General features: G+C 37.2%; 1 long non-coding RNA gene and 2 pseudogenes across 1 annotated transcript; 1 reads left to right on the forward strand and 2 right to left on the reverse strand.

Annotated features, from left to right (window-relative positions):
• The first annotated feature begins 2,457 nt into the window (after positions 1 to 2,457).
• On the forward strand, positions 2,458 to 4,807 carry LOC120135958 (annotated as a pseudogene).
• Positions 4,808 to 5,418: 611 nt separating this feature from the next.
• LOC120135939 lies at positions 5,419 to 8,362 on the reverse strand (annotated as a pseudogene).
• Positions 8,363 to 9,659: 1,297 nt separating this feature from the next.
• Positions 9,660 to 10,758, reverse strand: LOC120135990. The gene is made up of 3 exons (XR_005517297.1): positions 10,732 to 10,758; positions 9,983 to 10,041; positions 9,660 to 9,736 (listed from the first exon to the last, which is right to left on the reverse strand). It is a non-coding gene; the product is annotated as an uncharacterized LOC120135990 (long non-coding RNA).
• Positions 10,759 to 23,172: the final 12,414 nt, after the last annotated feature.

Raw genomic sequence — 23,172 nt, forward strand, 5'->3', positions numbered from 1 at the left:
AACACGGATAGAAAATTCAATAATCAAATTGGAGGTAGTATTAAGTTCGGGGACTAGAAGTTATTTTATCTTTTTAAAACAATTTTGAAGAATTTTATTTGTTTTACACTTCCACAACGGGCAACCTCTTTTTAGTTGCCAATACTAAATTTGAAGTTTACAGTCTTAAATCATTTTAATATAATATTTAATATTATTAGTCAAACAAATTTGAATCAGCATATCACTTTCTTTTATTTTATCGTATATATTAATTATTAATTTTAAAATGGGTTAAATTATTCAAGCTGACATTCACATTATCTTTTAGGGTGCGTTTGGTTCACGGAATGTAAGATTACCAGTGGGAATAAAATATTACCAGAGAATGGAATTACTGGGAATGTTGTATTTGTGTGTGTTGGTTTAGCATGAATGTAATATTACCGTATTTGGTTAAAGGAAAAAGATTATTGGAATGTATGTTTGACCAAATTGTACTTATTATATATTTGTTTTTTAACAAGTTGAATTCTATTATAATATTACTATAATTAATTTATATATTTTCTTAAAAAAATTTAATTCATAAAATTTATATAATTTTTTTACAAAATTGAAAAGATAAATAGGTTTAATGAAAGGGTAAAATTTTATTTTAACCCCTGAACTTTATATAAAATTATAATTATGGAATTTTTTTGTAAATCTAAAATAGTTTAAGGATAAATTTGTAATTTAACCTTCGTAGAATTTTAATTATTCAACACGAGAAGAAGGATAATTTTGAGAAATTTTTTTAAGGGTATTTTAGTCCAAAATGCCGGTAATCCAACAATACCTAAAGGAATTGGGTAATCAAATTCCCGGTAATATACCCCAAAAAAATCCACTGTTGGTAATAAAAGATTACTGAGAATAAGATAATCTGCCAACCAATCGGGGGAATGAGAATTCCATTCCCCCGGTAATGTTGTATGTCGTGAACCAAACGGCCTCTTAATTACAAATTTCGCTATTAGGAATACATTTAAAAAGCATTTTTAACAAATAGATATATATGTTTAAACATGATCTTATTACTTATTAGTGTTCAAAATTTTGATACTTCAATCACTAATATTATCTTCATATGTATAAAATTTATATATTAACTTTTATTATATTGAAACACGTCTAATTGTAGTGTACTTTTCTTATTATATTTAAATTTTAACAAAATTATCTATTAAATTTAATTTGGTTGACGTTATCGTTGATATAATATAAAAAAAATATGATATGAGATCAAACATGTTTAAATATTTATTATATTTTAATTTATGAATGGAGAAAAATATAAATTATAAAAATATTATATCAAATATTTAAAAATATTTAATGAAATCTATAAAAAACCATATATGACTAAAAATTGAAAAAAGATATCAAATTTAAGACTGATATGCTTAATAAATTGAGAATACAATGTCAAACTCATGGATTAAATGTAATTTTTCCCTTTTTATCGTCAAAATGTTATAAAAAAAATTGAACAATAAAATGTTTTAAAAATGGATGAAAAGATACTAGGTATTCAAAAAAAAAGTTACAAACAAATATTCAAACTACATCATGATTTATTTGTTACAATAAATAAAACGATCCATTTATAACTTTTTAAATTTAAATTATTCATTTGTAATCTTACTAATAAAGTATCATTTGTTATCAGTATCATTTGTTATCAGTGTCATGCCCTTGAAACTTCAACGATTAGAACGTGCGGCCTCAGTCGCTTTCTTTGTGATAGCTGCTAAGTCAGCCTGAAAACAATCCAAACAGAAATGCTTAGGATTCCCACGAAAGCAAAGAAATAAGAGAACTTAGCAAGCACAAGCACAAAGACAAGAGAGAGTTTGAGAGAATGTTCTGTGATTTCTCAAAATTAAGAAATGAGTACAAATGAGGAGGAGAAGCCTCTATTTATAGTGAAAGCTCTCCTCAATGAACGACTAAAATCTAAGTACATCGACGGTCTAGATCTATACAATCCCACAATCTAGGGGAATCATATATACACAATCTCTCTATCTAAGAAAAATACATCAAGCTATTGAGCATAAGCCTTAAATAGAAGATTACAAGGATTATAGAAAGAATATGAAGGATCATGCATTAACCAAGTGATCTTCTTTCCATAATCGTATTAAATTCTTCATCTTAATGGAATAGACCAGTCTAAATGGATGGAGAAAGTCCCAAAACGTCAACCAAGTAGTTTTGGGCTCCTTGTGATGCGGCCTCCAAGTGAAGTTCTATTAAGCAAACTGAACATACACGGCGCTCGTTAGCGTAACCTACTTTTGTACAATAATTAATTCAAAAAGAAGTCGTCTCTTTAATACTATCTCCATCCTATCAACTACCCGCCATTACCAAGTCATTACGTATACAATTATATATATATATATATTTTTTATCGTCTTGTTTTTCGCGATGACCGGCTCTACCAGCAGCTCAAGAAGCCGGAATCCTAACTCCGGCCCTCGATCAACGCCGGACCGATTTGCTAACTCTCCTAACGTTTCTTCCTACTCTGCACCACCTATCAGAAACCTGATTCAGGTCGGAATCCACAGTTGCTTCGGTCCATTGCTGGAGCTTTATCGCGTGTTTTACGCCGCCGGAGACAGCTGGAAGGAAGAATAATAGTTTCCAATGAGTTTGGAGGCCCTTCTGGTATGTCCTGTTTCTCTTTTTAGTTTAAACGATGATGACATACAAAGGTACAAAACTTTTGCAGAGTCCGAGTTTCGATCCTCGGATCCGAGAAAACAATAAAAATCCAGTTTTCGCGTGTTATTTGAAGATCTTTTAGTTTTTTTTTTATATATTTGAATGTTGTCCTTGGACTTTTTTTCTTACCGGTGCTAAATTTCTCGACAACCAAACAACTTCCCTGCAATCAGGCTCTGCTACTAATTACTTGTTATAAGTTTCGTGTTGAACCAAAAACCCAAAATTTTCTATTTGATCGGTTTTACAAAGAATGCAAGGTTAGTTTTTGAATTAGTCATAAGTTAAGTATTCAATATTTCATTCACACTGAAATCCACATTGTTCAAACGACCTTCCAATAAGCAAGTAACATAAAAGAAACAACGAGGTTAAACTATGCGACTTAAGCTTAATTTGTTTAACTCGTAGTTTCATCGGAAATGTCAAGAACAAGTAGCGGGAGACGGGGAGGGATTTATTCGAATGCACGAAAGGAGAGGGCCTGGGAACATGGAATTCACGATGGACGAAATTCTCAAGGCCACGAGGAACTTCTCGCCAGCTTTCAGGGTCGGGCAGGGCGGATTCGGAACAGTTTACAAGGGAAGGCTTGATGATGGAACCCTTGTTGCTATCAAAAGTGCTAAAAGTGTACGGATTTCGAACAATCAAGTTACTTTAACATGGTTTCTTCTTTTGATTTTTTGATAAAAAATGGTGGGATTGTTTTTGTAGAGTGTGTATGATAAGCATTTGGGTGCGGAGTTCCAAAGTGAAGTAACTACATTAGCACAAGTGGAACATCTGAATTTGGTTAAATTTATGGGTATTTAGAGCATGGAGATGAAGAATATTGGTTGTGGAGTATGTCCCCAATGGAACTCTTAGGGAGCTCTTGAATGGTGAGTATTGTTGTCTTCTTCTTCTTCTTCTTTTGCTGGAATATTTTGAGACTTCAATGATCAAAAACTTGAGAAAATTTTGTTGCAGGTGTTCATGGGAAAGAACTTGACTTTGCTGCACGGCTTGATATAGCCATTGATGTTGCCCATGCAATCACCTATCTTCATATGTATACAGGCTTGCTTTTGTTTTTGTTTTTTGGGGTTTCAAATACTAGTGATTTGATGTTCTTTGGGAGAATTTAATTAGATCATGGAACTGAATTTTGTGTAGATCACCCAATTATCCACAGAGACATAAAGTCTTCCTACATTCTCCTTACCGAAAAGCTTCGAGCCAAGGTTGCCGACTTCGGCTAGGCTGGCTGCCGATACGGACTCCGGTGCAACCCATGTGTCGACCCAGGTTAAAGGAACCGCCGGCTACCTGGACCCGGAATACCTCAGGACCTATCAACTTACAGAAAAGAGTGATGTTTATTCATTTGGAGTATTATTAGTTGAACTAGTCACAGGCAGACGCCCCATTGAATCTAAAAAGGAACTCAAGGAGCGGATAACGCCAAGATGGGTATGCATTGAAATTCTTTTCCTTTCTTACTTTATTTGTTCATCCCTTTCTATCGGTTAAGCTACTCTATAGATCCTTGCGTTATAGTAAAGACTAAAGAGTGCATTTTGATCCTCTACTTTTAAAATGAACAAAAAGTTTTTGTAGTGACATGATAGTTACCGATACCTACGTGTTTTTTCAATTGCAGGCAATGAAGTTCACTGATGGTGATGCCATTTCAGTTTTGGACCCTTGTCTAGAACCGCCTGCCAGAACTAATTTAGCGCTTGAAAAGATTCTCGAGCTAGCCTTACAATGCCTGGCTCCCCATAGGCAGAGTCAGCCGAGTACGAGGAGTTGTGGGGAGGTGTTATGAAGCATCCGTAAGGATTACAGAGAACAATCAGCTTTAGACTTTCGCTCTCTTTCATCTTCTTCTCAAAGGAGTGTCTCAGTTGAAGAACAATAAACCCAGGTATGATTTGCAGAGAGCCTTGTACAAGTCCTGTTGTCTGCTTGTATCAGTGCTTTTTTAATGTTACATAAAAATTGTCTAGTGAAGAAAACAGAAATGATTTCATAGGCCTTCAAGGGAATTTTGATTTATTTAAAACGGTGTACCTAATATTTGTATATATTTTATTATTTTTATATATTTAGAAGATATACCCCTCCATCTAGAGTACCGAATATATCATATTGACAAATAAAAAATAATCATGAAAATTATTGAAAATAGCCCAAATACTGTTTACAATTACATGATGGAAAATGGAAATACCTGCATCTGTTCATTTTGATCTGCTTTCTCTAAAGTCTAAAAAGGTCACAGCTCTTCACCCTACCTGTTGGGGTATACATTATTTACAAAAGAGAATATAATCTTGGAAGATGAAGATGCTACCCTACATGTCTAGAAAAGAACTTATTTCATTCTCATTTGAACTTCAATTCTATGAGAATTCTTGCCTCTTCCTATGCACCTCGAGAGCAAGAACCTGACGAGTTAACTGGTAGTTTCTGTTGGTCGGTGTTTCGTATTTGCTATTTATGGTGGTTACTTTTGAGCGAACGAAGAAAGAAAGAACACGAATATATGGTGAGATGCCAAATACTGCACGAAAATTTACAATCGAATGCGAGAGAGCGAGAGTCAGAGAGATGAAAACAATTTTATATACAGAAAAGGGAAAGAATTCCAACCTGTGCCAAATCCAGTAAGTTTCAATGCTTTCGAGGTTCCAGCTTAGTACCGCCATGGCTAATCCAATAAAACCAGCGAACATGAAATCCAAACGATTGTTTCTTTACGGTGTTCACAATATTCAGCGGCCATTCTCTCCTCGGCCATCTACAGTTAAAATTACATAGATTTCTTAGAAGAGCAAGTTTAACAATTCATCTAAATAATGCATTATCTTTGCGTGAATCTGCAATATATCTAACAGGATGTGCTTCTAGGGGGTCATGTTTCTCTAATGACAAAGCATTGCTTCCTGTGTATCTTAGAAGCTTTCAGGTGAAATCTTGAACTTAAATACTAGATGCTAAATCCCGATAACAGTAACAGTCCCTTGACCAGGCCGAGGCATAGCAAAATAAAAAATAAAACGACAAAAAAGTTCGATTCTTACTGTACTAAAGGCGGTTTATGCACTGCCATACAAAACCCTGAGTACTTCATGAATCATGATGGTACAGAAAAGAAACTCACCTTTCGAGCCTGTTCAAACATAAACTCATTGAATAGGAAAGCGGTCTATATTTGGTAGAGAACTCTATCAACCACCCAAGAAGAAGACCAATTGCCCCGATTGCCAGCACGAGGATAATACTGAATGTGCTGCACAGCTTAGTTTGGTCAAATACCTTCCGTAGCTGCTAGAACAGGGTCATAAATTGAGATTAACATAAATGTCGCCAGATCCTATACCTGGTTGCCTTTGTTACAGCCATCAGGGAAGTAATGATAGCTGCAGCTGAGTGGATTGCCCTTTTAAGGGTTTCATCAATTGTTGTGAGGTATACAAAGGTGGTCACTACAGCCATGAAAGAGAGCCAAAAGTCCATAACTGAAACATTTCCGAAATTACTAGTCATATTAGTTCAAACTTGTAACGGGAAATAGGATAACAGAACTGTAGCGACAACGAAAGACAAATAGAGGTGCTACGTGTTATATAAGTTGGATTTTTGTTTTGCATATGGATTCCAATATGATTTTTCCAAGTTTTTTGATTGCCAATAACGTCACCCTTTTTAGAAAATAAATCAACATATACCTGCAAACACCAAAGGAGAATGCACACCAGGTACCCGAATCACATGCATGATATAAAGCACTTGCTATTCCACTCGATGTGTAGATCACCCATTCTGCAAATGCCTACATATAAACGAGGAATTAAGTTTCTTTTAACTAAATACAGAATCATGATTGATGGTTAGGTCTGACATTGACATGGTTGGAAAATTTAGAGGAACCTCTGATTTTTCATCACAAAAGGTTAGCACCCTTTGCTATCATTCAGAAACATCTTCAAGTGAATCCATGAAAAAAATGGAGCTTTACCCTCTGGTGGAGAGACCAGAAAGAAGGAAGCAAAGCGGCTATATTAGATGTGATTAGAGCAATAGATCGCCATACGTGCCCTGCATCAGTTTCCAAGCAGATGTGATAGAAGCAAAATTTCGAAGGAAGGAGATGATGAATAACAAAATAATAATTTTTATTACAACCAATAATCTAGAAAATCCAAAGTAATATTAATCATGCCTGCAACTAAAATAACTCCTAGGATATTTATAATAAATAACAACATTGAAACCATAAACAATAATGTTGATGAAACATGTGGCAGGAATGGCATCTATATGCATTCAACTCCTAAAAGGCATTTACCTGATATGATACAATCTCATGCTACAGTCAAAACCTCCATGGTTCCGATCACAAGTGCAAAAGCTGAGAAACAAATATTTATAAAAATGGGAAATTAGAAATATGTGCGTGTGTAGAAAAAAAAAAGATGACAGAAAAATGTAATACCTGTATGAAGTCCACATCAAGAGCAGAATTGCAATCACCATGATGGGAGCATCTTTTTGGGCATCTTCAAGTGAAATAGACATAGTATCCAGCCATCGAAATGCCACAGTTCCGTTTAGATGCCTTAATGCAATAGTCCAGATTCCTTCTCTAACATAAGATGTAAAATTCGACCTTTTTATCACTTGAATTGTATAATTCAAAAAACATGGAGTTACTATTGTTTTTCTCATGTACATAATAATAGTCCCAGTTCACAAGTGATGGCAATCCACCATTTCTAACATATATTTCGTATTATCCTTCTATCTGACATTAGCCGGGCATGGAGATTTCCACCAGCTGCACCTGGAGGAACATTTAGAAGAAAATATGTCCAAGTATCTAGTCCTCCAACTGAGTAGTTGCTTAAAAGGGGCTCGAGCTGAAAATCGGTAGCATCTGACATCTGGTTCTCACCATCTGGCAAATAATAGGATTCATAAGGGGCAGAATATTTCCTGCAACCGTCTGCAGACAACCATTCTCAGATCGTCAATAAATAATCCTGCGAATGAGTTTCTTCAAGCATCAATAGAAGGAAAGAGAGATGCAAACATAAGTTAAAAAGGAACTAAAATATCATGAAAATATGGAAATTAATTAAAACAATTTGATAAAAAATAACATAACTACAACAAAAATATGCGAATATGTTAAAACCTGTAAAGAAATTATTATTAATGTGTAAACTTATATTGCTACATATTATCTCACAACTAAAGGAAGTGTATGGCTACATATTATCTAAGGCACTTAATTTCAAATAGGCAGATATTATCTAATAGGATCAGAATATAGAACTAAAAACTTACTGACAAACACCAAGCATAATGAAAAAAATAAAAATCGAAGAAACCTGTAAAGAATGATACTAAGATAAACCTGTAAAGAAGTGATACATAAGATAAATATATGTTAACAATGCCCACCTGAAGCATGTATCTTTCGGATGAACAGTTTGGTCCAGCCTTTCCCGAAGGACATTCAAGCTCTTGCAGTTCCAGGGAATAGCAAACATTTGAAACATTACTGGGAGCCCTCCAACTTCCATTGAAAGATAAGGGCTAGAATAGAAAAACCAGAGACCAACCTTTGGGAAGCGAATAACCAGAGGGGATGGTTTAAGTTACCAGAATAGTCGTGTAGGGTAGCTGACGCCATTGCACCAAAACGAGCAAAGCACATTAAGTCAACTCTGCTACTATTCTCAGTACTGTTCAGGGGCCTTGGATTTTGTATTGAAAGTGTTAAGGATTCGGCTAACTGTGGTCTCTCTATGGCGTAGATTTTCATTTCTCCATCCCCGAGGCAAGAGGTCTCAAAATTGTTCCTGCATGTAACCATGCTTGATTGAAGCCAGGTACTGAACCACTTCTTGAACCGTTACCAGATCGACCACAAGATTTCAATAGTTTGGTTGCAGTACTGTCCTTGCATTAATGAGGTGGTACATCCTTCCACGCTTATATGGCTGCAAAAAGAGTAAGCAGGGCTCCGAACTATCTGCAATCCAGAGCATAGCCGTAAATTCAATTTCTTTGTTAAACATATGGTACAAACATCTTGAAACTCTCCTAGAAGAGGATAAATTGACAGTGAAGAACAACAATGAGATGAATAGGAACAAAAGCAAATTCTCAAACAGGGTTTTGATTTTCATAAGATTTCCACAAGCCTAAATGCAAGCGAGAAATACATTTTGAGAAGAAACTTTGTTATATGGGATCAAAAGCTGGTCTAGATATGTCTTTATAGAAACCAACTAACAAGTTTCAATTGTTGAGATCTTAAAATCAGAATATCCATCTATGAACATGGTTATTTTATTCAGAAGTGAATTACACATCACATATATATAATCGACGGTAAAATGCTTAACCAGATGAGGGGAGAACTGATTACAAGTAGTAGACGCAACTATGAAGCCAATAACACAATAGATCAAGTGATGAATAAGGTACAAATAATGGAGCTAGTCATTTACCATCTTCAATTGTGTTCTTGAAGGCCCAAACCCATTGAAAAGACCAAATACAAAACCCCGGCAGATATCTGAACAGCAAACTTCAAGTTATAATGCCTACAGTTGAATTTCTAATAATAATATAAAAGAAAATAGGATGGGAATAACCTATGTTCCAAATTAAACATTTTACCCCCCCACCCCTGATTGTGGGTTAAAAATTGCCAAATGGATGATGTAGTAATACTCACCTAATAATTCAGTTGAACAAACTACATGACACAACAAGATTTTTAAGAACATAAGGGATGACATTTCTTCAATATAAAATACATTTGATAATGAAAGCAACCTGCTCATTCGTCAACTCATTGTATTTGATGTTTGCTTGCAGGATACCTTCCATTGAAATGGTAATGGGAGGCTGCCATATCTGAAGCACATAATCGGCAGCACATTTTACGAATTTTTTCAATGCTGTTAATATCCTGGAAGCATTTTTGAAGCATCGGCAAAGAGATGAGCAAGAGGAGTGGGGAAACTAAAACAAGTTTAGACTAAAGAAATCAGTGATTAGAAATGTGATTTTTTCCATGATTTGTCTCAATAAAGAGTAGAAATGTATTATGAACAAACAAAAGAATTCAGAATCAGCAATTCAGCATAGCCAGAAAAAAATAAAACAGAAACCTGATAAAAGTAAAAGACTAATTAACTTGGACAACCATACTTACAAGATTGACACTTGACTTCAATGCTATCGACATTGAAGAGAACCATGGGGGTAAATCAACTGATACAAGGCAAGTAGTAACCCAGTGAGACACTTCAAAATAAAATGATTTAAACAATATACATAGAATCTAATTCATTGCCATTTTTTTAACCTCAGCACTGCACAAAATATAACATTTTCCATGTCACCATGGCAGAGAAAATATTATAATGATGAAGTAGCTTTCCATAAAAAGCAAAGCATCTAATAATCATTTGACAGCCCTTAAAAAAAAGTCACCATGGCAGAGAAATATTATAATGAGAAAGCAATTGGATTTTTCCAGGTCAAATTCCATTGTTAGTTTAAAAAGGAAAAACTCAAAGAATACTTGTAACAATGTTTCAGCTGCGGACCAGGCAAATTAGTTTGAAACAGTGTGAAACATAATTCATTGAGTTTTTAATATATTTATTTCAGTGTAAGTTAAACTGACAATAAAACTTGACTAGGAAAATTTCTAATTGCTTTCATCATTAATAGACATAAAAGAACAGAATAATATATTATTAAAATCGAAATTCATAGACCGGGGGCGAATCAAAAACAGAAACAGCGACCGATTCTCATGTGCATTTATTGGTGAAGTTTAAATTCTGACAAGCTACTCATTATTCATAGCATTCCACAATTAAATAATCAAAAAAATTAACCCAGAATGATAGATTGAATAATTAGAAAGACAAAAGGAAAATCAGTTTCCCATACCTCTTATATAACGCATATCAAAAGGTCTTGTAGATGCTTGATTTGTCCGGTCCAACTCAAAGTGCTCAATTGGTGGGAGATCAAAACTAAACTGGCAGCCCAACAACTAGGAACCGAGCTCAGCTTCCAGCAACAATGTTTCCCAGCCTCTGCATGAACGGTTTGCCAACTGAAAATGAAAGGACTGCAAACAAAGATAATAACCAAGGCAGCACAAGCGTGAGGGAACCGTTAGCAATAGAGAGAGATATGTTGAGCAGTCAAGAAAACCGTAAAGTATCAGTTTTCAATTAACTACCAGAAACGTGGGACACGCAAAAAAAGAACAGGGGAGGTCAGTTTTTTTTTTTTAACTACTGGAAACCATCAGAAAGGGGAGACTTCACGGGAACAGAACAGAGGATTATAAGGAAAAAAAGAAGCATACGGGGGGGCCATTCAGAAAAAAAGAAAAGAACAGAAAGAGAGGGCAAAAAAAAATTAACCAAGGAGGAGGTGAGCAGAGATCATCAGCAGTAACCAGAGAGCAATTCCAACAGAGGATTCAAGCAACAATTAAAAACAAAAAGCGTTCATCAACCACAGTGAACAGAACTCTTCGAAAAAAACATCCATTGCAATTAGAGTTTCACTCACATTGTATTGAAATCCAAGAAGCAATTGAAAGCAAGGAGCAGTTTTTTTTGGTATTTTCCATCCTTATTTCGATTTCCAGTTTAATATATGTATGTCTTTATTTTGAAAACAGTTAGAAATTTCAGAACATACATTAATAAAATAAACTACAAGAGAACAAAATAGAAGAGGGAAGAGGGTCGTTTTACCTTAGGTTTGGTGTTTGTTCTGTCTTTAGTCTCCGGGGTCGAGCGGGAGCAGTGAGTTTACCATTGTCTGGGCTTCACTGTTGGAGTTTCTTGAAGGTGTCGTTTGAAGAGAGAGTGGGAAGGAGGAACGGTTGGGAGCGTTGGTGGTTCAAGGAGATGAGTGGTCGAGAGATGGCTGTGTGAGTTTGTGAGTTTAGAAGTGAGAACTGCGCAGGGAGAGGGAGAAGAAGGGAGCATTGCGGCTGTGAGGAAGAAGAAAATATGAAGAATGAGGGTTAGGTTTAGTTTAAAATAGGTTTTATATATTTTTAGGGATAATTTCTTTAAGGTCACTGCGTATGCTGTTGATTTCCATTTTAGTCCTGAAGCCGAGTATTGTTTGCTTTGTAATTTGGTCTTTAACTTTTATGCACATTTGATTTTAGTCCTAAATGCTAGGGTATTTATTTTCTCTTGTTTGCATATTCGGTCTTCTAGTTTTGCATGTTCTATTTTAGTCCATTTTGTGTGTTTATTGAATTTTGCAATGATTGTGATTCTGGCTCATTACTTTAAAAAGTTCTATTTTGACCCCATTATTTATTCAAGTTAATATCTTGTATTTTTACGTTTGGTATGTAATTATGTTATATTTTTATTTTCGTCCATAGATTTAATTTAGTCATAATTTAGACTTTTTTTTAATTAATTCTTTAAATTTAAATTTATTTTAACATAGTCCATTCTTAGATTTGTTTTAAGTTAGTTGTTTATTCCTACTTTGCATGCTTAGTTTAATTTTATTTTATTATGGTCCTTCATGGTAATTTTGAATGTGAAATCGAGTTATTAATAGCATGTTTTATTGTATATATTGTTTTATTCTAATGTATGTTAGTGTCGTAAATACATATGAATTTTATTGTTTTTTTGATCTATAGGAGTTAGAAGTTTGTTTGAATGCATGGCATATTTTAGTTAATTTTGTCTTTACATGACATCATTTTGGTATAATTTGCATGATAGTCTTATTGCATAACTCGACCTATTACATAATCGGAATAAGGTAATACCCTTTTAATTTAAAATTGTTGAAGTGGGCAGTCATAACTGATTTGAGGTCCGCTTTTAATGATTTTAAAATAAAAGTGTATCCCGAAAGTGAACATAAAAATTGATCCATCACTCTAAAATTTGGGAACGAGAGAAAAGAAATGTTCGTTTATTTAAATATATCGAGAAAAGGTTGTTATATCTTTAAGATCTGGTCTCGATATTTGTAAATAATCGAACATTCTTTATCTTTCTAAAATGACTTGGTAATTTTAATTTAATTTGTTTGAGTGCTTTTGAATGTTTTTAAATTTATATCTTTGTTTTATGAGATCAAAAATCAAAATAAATTCGAATTTGTAAAGTTCATTGCAAAGACGTTAATTAATCGACTAGGTACCGATTTAGGGCGTTGTGGGGGTGCTAATCCTTCCCCAAACGTAATCGACTCCCGAACTCGGATTTTGATCATGCAGACCTCAATTTGTTTTTAATTAAATTATTTTTATTTAAAATGGCAAAGAATTTTGGGTGTCCAATCACACCCTAATCAAAGATTGGTGGCGACTCTTCGAACCGTATTTTTCGATCGTAAAGGAAATTCAAAATTTTTCGAAACGAGAGGTTTTTAAATCGCATTTGTTTTTAAATTAAAAAGGGACAATTAAGAAATAATGTGATTTTCAAAATCTCACCTTTTTTCACCCGTCAAGAAAAAATCGTTTCGACAGCTTGGCGACTCCGCTGGGGAATTTTTTTAGAGAGTCAAGCCGATAGTCGATTAATTAATTGTCTTTGCAATTGAAAATTACAAATTCGTTTTAATTTGATTTTTGATCCCTTGTTTGGTTTTTAATAAGTTTTGTTTGTATTTTGATTTTTTTTGATTGACAATTAAATAGTTGTACTGATCTGTTTGCTAATGATTTCAGAATAATTGTTTGTTTTAGAAATTGATTTTGAGTGTTTTTATTGATTGTTTTTTCGCTTTTCTTCACACACTGCACATCTGCATTATCATAACATGAGCTAAAACCCCGCTCCGTCCTATTTAAGTAGGAGTGAGAGACTATGCCCTCGTGTGGTTTTCACCTCCGCATGGGATAGTGGATCGCTCCTGGAGCTCACGCCTTATGGTCCTCGTGATGGTAATCACCTCCGCATGGAAATAAGGAGGTGTGTTCCCTCGAAATTGAACTCGATCCCCTAAAGCCTGTGATGGGCCAGGATTGAGGGTTCGGCAGCCCAAGGGGGCACTGGCAAGGACAATTCGAGAACCTATTGCTTTAGAACCTAACCCGGCATATAGTGAACGTAGAGCCCGAACTTAGGTTGAACCAAACCCGAATCTTAAGAATCCCGTGAGGAGGGTACACAAGGAAAAGCTTTTTTTGAGTCATTTATTTTCGTTTTTTTTCTCGAATAAATGCATGCGAACTAGGTATCATGCGGTTAGGTTTATTTTTGAATAAGCATGTGAATTAGATATCATGCGGTTAGGATTTCTTTTTGTGGATAACAAAGCATGGGGGTAGATATCATGTTGGGTAGGATCTGATAAAGCATGATTGGGTAGTTAGCATATGTGGGTAGGATTTTTGAATAAATTATTATCCTGACTTAATTGCTTCATGTTTACTAACCGATCTTTTGTTGTTTTTGCCTTGTTTCTTTTCTGTTTTGCATTGCATTGTCCATTACATGGTGTTGATTTGGGGTCGATGTCCATATAGAAGGCCAGTAATATGGAACGAACGGTTCAGAAAGAGGTTGAGGGCAATGCAGATGTTCTGAGGTGGTCGGAACAGTCCCAATTGACCAATGGAGACAGCGTGATGCCTGGATACGTATCAGAGTTATTCGGTTATACTCACGTCAACGTGCGTCAGAATGATCTAAGTGAGCTAAAGGAGATATGGGAAAGATGGGAAGCAGCCGATAAGGAGATGTTTTATCAGTTGTACGGCGATATTCATTATCTTCTGGATGTTCCTATTGACAGAAATCTGTTTAGAGCATTGGCGCAGTTCTGGAATCCGGCTTATAGCTGTTTCACATTTGGTAGAGTAGACCTGACACCAACAATAGAGGAGTATCAAGTATTGGTCCGTTGTCCGAGGTCCCAGATAGATAGAATATATACCAAGCTGCCAGTCACTCCTTCATTTAAGAAGAAATTACTATTGATGATCGGAATGAGTGAAGATTGGGTAATCAGAAACATTAAGAAGAAGGGAGACAGTGAGTGCATCTCTTGGGCTGCTCTGAAAGAAGTAATTGCTCATCATCCTGATAAGAGAAAGAAGCTTGACTTGTTTGCTTTAGGGATTTATGGGCTTGTTATTTTTCCAAAAGTGTTAGGATATGTAGACGTATCAGTTGTTGACATGTTTGAAAGATTAGACAAGCGCGTGGATCCTGTTCCAGCTATTCTAGCTGAGACGTTCCGGTCTTTAAGTTCTTGTAGGCGCGATGGAGAATGACGCTTTATAGGATGTGCGCCTTTGCTGCTAGTATGGATTCTGAGTCATTTCAAACATGTTGAAAGAGCACCAGGACGAGTATTTCTAGACGGTTTCTCACCTTTGAAGGATTTTCTTTCTAAAGAGTGGCCTGGGGGTTTTACCGAAGAAAAATGGATGGTCATCTTCAAGGATATCAGGGATGGAGATATTTTGTGGCGAGCTTCGTGGAATACCTCTTCGGATATACTTTACCGATGTGGAGAGCGAGATTGGGTTCCTTTGCCAGGTATATGGGGTTCTGTTGGGTATGCACCGCTACTAGTTTCCAGACAGTATGGGTCAAGGCAGTTCATTCCAGCCACATGGGACTTGGTAGGGTCGGATTTTGCATTCAAAGGAGATCAGTATAAGGGTAAAGTTAAAGGGGTTGCTGAGGCCTGGAAGCAAACTCGTCGCGTGAATTTGTTTACCTATGATCTCGAGTTGTCTCAAGAGTACGAGCAGTGGAGAAGCGGTCGAGTAAATGACAATATCCCGATGGTGAATCCTGAAAATATTCAGCCGGTGGAGGAACAGTTGAGAGTGGTGCCATCTCCATTAGAGTTAGCTAAGCGCGATTTCGAAGCAGAACGAAGACAATGGAGAATGACTTTGCAGAAGCTAGAAGATGAAGTGTATCAAAAAGGATTGGAGATTGACATTCAGAAGAGTAGAGCAGATCGAATTGAAAAAGTAGAGAAGCAACTTCGGCTAGACTTTGACGATCTTCGGTCAACTTATCAGCGAATGGTAAAAGCTCAAGTAGGTTCTAGCTCGAGTAAGTATGTCGAATTAAGGCAAGAGGTGGCGAGCCTCAAAAGAGTAGCCGGAGAGAGTCAAGAAGAGCTCAAGCAAAGCAGGCACCGAGTTAAGATTTTATCGAAGGAAAATGATTCTTTAGAGCAGCGGTTACAAGAGAGTCAAGCCCAGAATGAGAAGTTGAAGGAGAAAATTCCAAGTTTAGAGATTGCATTACGACGGTACCGAAACAAGGAAGGTAGCTCGAGCCAGGGAGAGGTTGAAAGTCTGAAAAAACAAGTGAGTGAGCTTGAAGCCATGGTTCAAGATTTTCAGAGGCAAGCAAGTGAGTTATCGATAGTTCCTTATGAGGGGGATATACAGTGGCGTTTTCGGTGGGAGCGAGCTCAGGCGAGAGTTAAGCAAATAGAGGACTTTATTGCTTGTTACCTAAACCACGCGCGGGGAATAGCTCAATATTTGGTCATTCTATCTGAGGAAGCTGCTGATGTGACTGAAGAACTGGATCCCGAGGCTGAAGAAAACCAGAAGATCGTGGAGTTGCTAGCACACGTACAAGAAATAGGAGAGATGGTGCAAATTTATTCGTGATATGTTTCAACTTTGTAATTGAACGTCGTTCTAATATAAAGAGTTGTTCTAAGGAGTCGTTCCGGGATCAACACCCTGCATTTTGCATATGCATTTTTAATGCATTTAATTTTTGCATTGCATTTTATTCATTCATAATCATATGTTTCATATTCATTAATAAATATCAGCGATAACAAAATGACTCTGTGACAGAGTAATACTGGAAAATCCCAAGCATATCTACAGAACCAGGAAGAAAGTTATGGAAGACAAACTTGCCCAAATTGAGAAGGCTCAGTCGGAGTTACAAGATAATATCAAGAAAATGCAAGAAGATATGATGAATGCCCAAAAGGAGATGTTTGCCAAGTTTGCGAGTATGTTGGAAGGAAGAAATCCAGAACATGGGAAAAGCCCTATACCAGAAGGTGTAACTGAAGACCCACTTCATCATCCAGGGTTAACCCCAGAACAATCTCAGAATGTTCAAGTGACCCCTGTTCATGTCGGGAAGGTGCACATTAATCTGGTCGGTGCTTCTGTTAACGTACAGCCTGGATCTAGTTCGTATCAGGAAGAACATCAATATCATCAAGTTTCGGACCTTGATGAAGAAGCCAAGAAGGACCAAAACAATCTGTTGGAAGAGAAATGGAAGCAGTTAGAAAGAGAGGTCAGAGCCATGAAGGAAGATACCAGTGTCTACGGATTCGACGCAAAGGAGTTAAGTCTAGTTCCTGATCTGGTCTTGCCTCCAAAGTTTAAAGTTCCTGACTTTGAAAAGTTTGATGGTACCAGGTGCCCCTCTGCACATATCACAATGTTTTGTAGGAAGATGACCGGATACATAGGGGACGATCAATTGTTGATACACTGCTTTCAGGAAAGCTTAACTGGCTCGGCAATCCGATGGTATAACCAGCTGAGTAGAGCTAATATTAAATCGTGGAAAGACTTAGCTAAGTCATTTCTTGAGCAATACAAACATGTAAAGGATGTTAGGCCCAACAGGATGATGTTGCAAGGAATGGAAAAGAAGTCTAACGAGAGTTTTAGAAAATATGCTCAAAGATGGAGAGATGTAGCAGTGCAAGTCCACCCGCCATTGGAAGAGGAAAAAACAAATATGCTTTTTGTCAACACCTTAAAGGCTCCTTTTTTCTCACATCTTATTGGTAATCCTTATCGAAGTTTTGCTGATGTAGTTACGGCGGGAGAAATGATTGAAATGGCTGTTAAGAGTGGGAAGCTCGAGGGAAGAGAGTATAGTAAGAGGCCACCAACGAGGAAAAAGGAAGGCGAAGTCAGTAATATGAGGCAGTACGATTCTAATAACATCACTGTTTCCCGTCCTCAAGGAGCAGGGTCATCGATACAAAATGACAATAGACAAGGGGCAAGGGACCAGAGGAGAGAGAGGCCTCAATTTGACCCCATCCCGATGACTTATAAGGAATTATTTCAGATTTTGTATGATCGACATGTGGTTTCGCCGTATCACGTGACACCAATGCAACCTCCTTTTCCCAAATGGTATGATGTTAGTGCTCAGTGTGAGTACCATGCAGGGAACCCTGGACATTCCATTGAGAATTGTACTGCTTTTAAGAAGGTTGTCCAAGCTTTGAGAACGAGGAATGTTATCAACTTTGGTGACAGTGAGCAGCCAAATATAGCTCAGAATCCGTTGCCAACCCATGTAGGGGCAGGAATTAACGCGATTACTGAAGAGAAAGGAAAGAGAATTGCAAAAAATGTTAGTGAGGTGATATCACCCATGAGTTGGGTGTGGTGCCAGATGGTCAAGGTAGGATTGTTGAAGCCCAGTTTGATGGGTGAACAGTTTAACAGTGGAGAGGTATGTCTGTATCATAACAGTGAGGAACACAATATTCAGCAATGTCCTGACTTCCTATCTTTGGTACAAGACATGATGGACAGTAAAGAAATTGAGTTCTTTAGAGAGATTGCTGAAGAAGAGGAAGCGGAAGTTTACGCTTCAGAAGGGTCGTCTAAAGGGGTATACAATGCTAGTTGTCCCCTAATTATTACTCCCAAAAATCGAGTTGTTGAGAAGGTAGCCCCGAAAGTGGTTATTACACCTCCATCTCCATTCCCATATCGGGATAATAAACAAGTTCCTTGGAGATATGATTGCCAGATGGGAGATGTAACAAAGGAGAATGAGGAAGTAGATGAGGTAGGACGCTTTACTAGAAGTGGTAGGTGTTATTCTCTTAATCCACCTAAAGAGTCTGAGAAGAAGGTTGCAGTCGATAAAGGGAAAAAAGTGGATGTGCAGATAGAAGAGGATAAGCCTGTTATCAATGAACCAGTAACCGAGAGTGAAGCGGTAGAATTTTTGAAGTTCCTGAAACACAGTGAGTACAGTGTTGTGGAACAGTTACACAAGTTGCCTGCCCGTATTTCTGTTTTATCATTACTTTTGAGTTCAGAGGTCCATAGGAATGCTCTGTTAAAGGTTTTGAACCAGACTTTTGTTCCGAAAGAGTTACCCATTGAAAAGTTGGATCGGTTAGTTTCCAATATACAAGCTGAAAATTTTTTATCTTTTTCTGAGGATGAAATCCCTTCGGGGATGATGGGTAGTCAGAAGGCTTTGCACATTACAGTTAAATGTAAAGGGTATGTGTTGTCCCGGGTCTTGGTTGATAATGGTTCAGCTTTGAATGTGATGCCCTTAGTGACTCTGAAGAAGCTTCCATTAGATAGTACACTTATGAGAACCTGTCAAAGTGTGGTTCGAGCTTTCGATGGGACTAAAAGAGAAGTGTTGGGCAAGATTGATGTTCCTCTGAATATTGGTCCAGCAACTTATGAAGTAGAATTTCTCGTAATGGACATTATGCCTACGTACAATTATTTGTTGGGAAGGCCTTGGATTCATCAGGCCGGTGCAGTTCCGTCCACATTACACCAGAGACTGAAATTTGTGATTGATGGAAGGTTGGTGTGTATTCATGCTGAAGAGGACATTATTGCTTCTGTTTCTACTACTGCTCCGTATATTGAAGTTGATGAGCAAGCCGTCGAGTGTTCTTTCATATCGTTGGAGTTTGTCAATGCTACGTTTGTGGCCGAAGGCAAGAAGATACCAAGGCCTCGATTGTCAAACTGTACCAAGATGGGGCTTAAATTGACTCTTGGAAGAGGAGCAAAAGTTGGAAAGGGTTTAGGTCGACAGTTACAAGGACCGGTGAACCCCATATGCCCTATTACTAAAAAAGATTGATTTGGTTTGGGATATCAGCCAACTTCGAGGGATAAGATGAGGGGAATTAAGAAGGGCCAAGAAATCAGAAAGGCCAGATTGGCTGGTGAAGACCTTAGCTGGGAACCCATGACCTTCCCGCCGTTGAGCAGCATTTTCATATCTGGGGGACATATGTTTCGAGGGGATTCAAGTAACACCGAGGTGATGGTTGAGAATGCCTTGGGAGATTTAGGCATTAATGTTATAACTGATGATGAATTTGAGGAAATGAGAGCTATGGGCATTTATCCTGCATCACCGGGCTTCGTGTTGAACAATTGGACCGTGGAAGAACTGCCTGTAGTTTACAAATATTTTACAGAGTAATGCACTGGAATTTTCTCCCTGTTGTTCATACCCTGGGGCAATAGGTGATTTTATGTAAAGGGTTAAGCTGTTTGTTTTTTTCTTGCTTTCAATAAAAGATGCATTCTGTTAGTTCCAAATGGCAAACATTTTCCCATTCATTTCATTCATTCATTCTTTGTTGTATATATGTATATATTTATTTCTTTCTATTTATTTATATGGGAAAAGATTCTCCCATATTTATATATGTATATATATCTTCTCTTTCATTATTTTTTCAGGAGCTCAGATATCAATAATATGAATGCCAATGAATCTGACCCGGAGATTGATTTCGAGAAGTCTATATGTCAAGGGGAAATCGAAGATTGTGATGATGATGAAGGATGTGAACTACCTTCTGAATTGCTGAAAATGGTGGAGAATGAAGATAAGCAGATTCTACCTCATAAAGAGCCTACTGAGATTTTGAATTTGGGGATAGATGAGGATAAGAGAGAAATAAAGATTGGTACCACTCTGTCAATTGGAGGTCGACATGATTTGATAGAATTGCTTCAAGAATACAAAGATGTGTTTGCTTGGTCATACTAAGATATGCCGGGTTTAGATACAGAACTGGTTGTTCACAAACTACCAATAAAGCCTGAATGTAAACCGGTACAACAAAAACTGAGAAGAATGAGACCCGAGATGCTGCTCAAGATTAAAGAGGAAGTGAAGAAACAATTTGATGCCGGGTTTCTTAAAGTGGCCAAATATCCTGAATGGGTGGCTAATATTGTCCCAGTACCGAAGAAGGATGGGAAAGTTCGAATGTGTGTTGACTACAGGGATCTCAACCGAGCTAGTCCAAAAGATAATTTTCCTTTGCCACATATAGACACTCTAGTGGATAATACTGCTGGAAATTCTTTGTTCTCTTTTATGGATGGTTTCTCTGGCTATAATCAAATTAAGATGAACCCTGAAGATATGGAAAAACCGACATTTGTTACCATGTGGGGAACGTTTTGCTATAAAGTAATGCCGTTTGGACTGAAGAATGCAGGGGCAACATATCAAAGGGCCATGGTGACGTTATTTCACGACATGATGCATAAAGAGATAGAAGTTTATGTCGATGATATGATAGTCAAAGCTAAGACAGAGGAAGAACATATTGGGAATTTGAGAAAGCTTTTTAAAAGACTAAGAAGATGCCAGTTAAAACTCAATCCAAATAAATGTACTTTTGGGGTGACATCTGGGAAGTTATTGAGATTCGTAGTAAGCCAAAAAGGAATTGAAATAGACCCAGATAAAGTAAAAGCTATTCAAGACTTGCCACCCCCACGAACACAAAAAGAAGTCAGAGGATTTTTGGGGAGATTAAATTATATAGCTCGGTTTATTTCACAGCTGACGGAAAAGTGTGATCCCATATTCTGCCTTCTTCGCAAGAGTAACTCAGGGGAATGGAGTGAGGATTGTCAAAGAGCTTTTGAAGCAGTGAAAGGATATTTGTCGAGCACTCCGATCTTAGCACCACCCATCTCAGGCAAACCCTTGATTCTGTATTTGTCAGTTTATGAAAATTCAATGGGGTGTGTGCTGGGGCAACGTGACCAAACTGAGAAGAAAGAAAGGGCTATCTATTATCTCAGTAAGAAGTTCACTGAATGTGAGACAAGATATTCACCCGTTGAAAAGTTGTGTTGCGCTTTAGTATGGGCTACCCGAAGGCTTAGACAATATATGTTGTATCATACTACTTGGCTTATATCCAAGCTTGATCCCTTGAAATATCTAATGGGTGTGCCTGCATTATCTGGAAGATTAGCTCGTTGGCAGATCTTATTGTCCGAATTTGACATCCAGTATGTAAACCAGACGGCAATTAAAGGAAGTGCTATAGCGGAATTCATTGCAAGCAGGGCTTCGGAAGAATATGAGTCGTTGAGCTTTGATTTCCCAGATGAAGATTTAATGGCTATTTCGGTAGAAGAAGCAGTGGCATCCACTAGCAAATATTGGAAGTTGAACTTTGATGGTGCTTAAAATGCCTTGGGACATGGAATCGGGGCAATTTTGGTCTCACCAGAGGGAGAGCATTATCCTTTCACCAGTCGGCTTAATTTTGATTGTACAAACAATATGGCCGAGTATGAAGCTTGTGTTCTGGGACTTAGAGCTGCTGTTGAACGCAAAGTAAAAATGCTCAAGGTGTATGGAGATTCAGCTTTGGTAATATACCAACTCAGAGGAGAATGGGAGACAAAAGATCCTAAGCTTGTAGAATATCGTAAGTTGGTTATGGAACTTGTTGAAGAATTTGATGAAGTAACTTTCAATTACCTCCCCAGAGAAGAGAATCAAATGGCAGATGCCTTAGCCACACTGGCAGCAGCGTTTAAGATGAACGAGCATTCAAATATGATGCCCATTGAAATGAAGGCTTATGAGTATCCAGCCCATTGTTTTAATATCGAAGAGGAAGAAGATGGAAACCCCTGGTATTATGATATCTTGCAATATATAAGGTATCAGAGTTATCCAGAACAGGCCACTGAGAATGATAAGAGAACCATTAGAAGAATGGCATCAGGGTATGTGCTTGATGGTGAGACTCTATATAAGAAAAGTCTGGATCAGGTCTTGTTAAGATGTGTGGACGCGAAAGAAGCCAAATTGATTCTTGAAGAAGTGCATGAGGGAATATGTGGTACCCATGCTAATGGGCATATTATGGCTAGGCAGATTATGAGATTTGGGTATTATTGGTCAACTATGGAAACAGACTGTATCAATTATGCCCGAAAATGTCACAAGTGTCAGATTTATGGAGATAGGATACATACTCCTCCTCATCCGTTGCACGTAATGACAGCTCCGTGGCCATTCTCAATGTGGGGCATGGATGTTATTGGACAAATGTCACCCAAAGCTTCAAATGGTCATCGTTTCATTCTGGTAGCCATAGATTACTTCACCAAGTGGGTAGAAGCGGCTTCTTACGCAAATGTTACCCAGTCTACAATATGCAAATTTTTAAAGAAGGAGATCATTTGTAGATATGGTTTACCAGAGAGGATTATCTCCGATAATGCGCTGAATTTAAATAATAAGATGATGGACTCGGTCTGTAAACAGTTCAAAATAAAGCATCATAATTCCACCACTTATC

Source organism: Hibiscus syriacus, unplaced genomic scaffold (assembly GCF_006381635.1).
Source record: "Hibiscus syriacus cultivar Baekdansim isolate YM2019G1 unplaced genomic scaffold, ASM638163v2 tig00110621_pilon, whole genome shotgun sequence".
NCBI lineage: Eukaryota > Viridiplantae > Streptophyta > Magnoliopsida > Malvales > Malvaceae > Hibiscus > Hibiscus syriacus.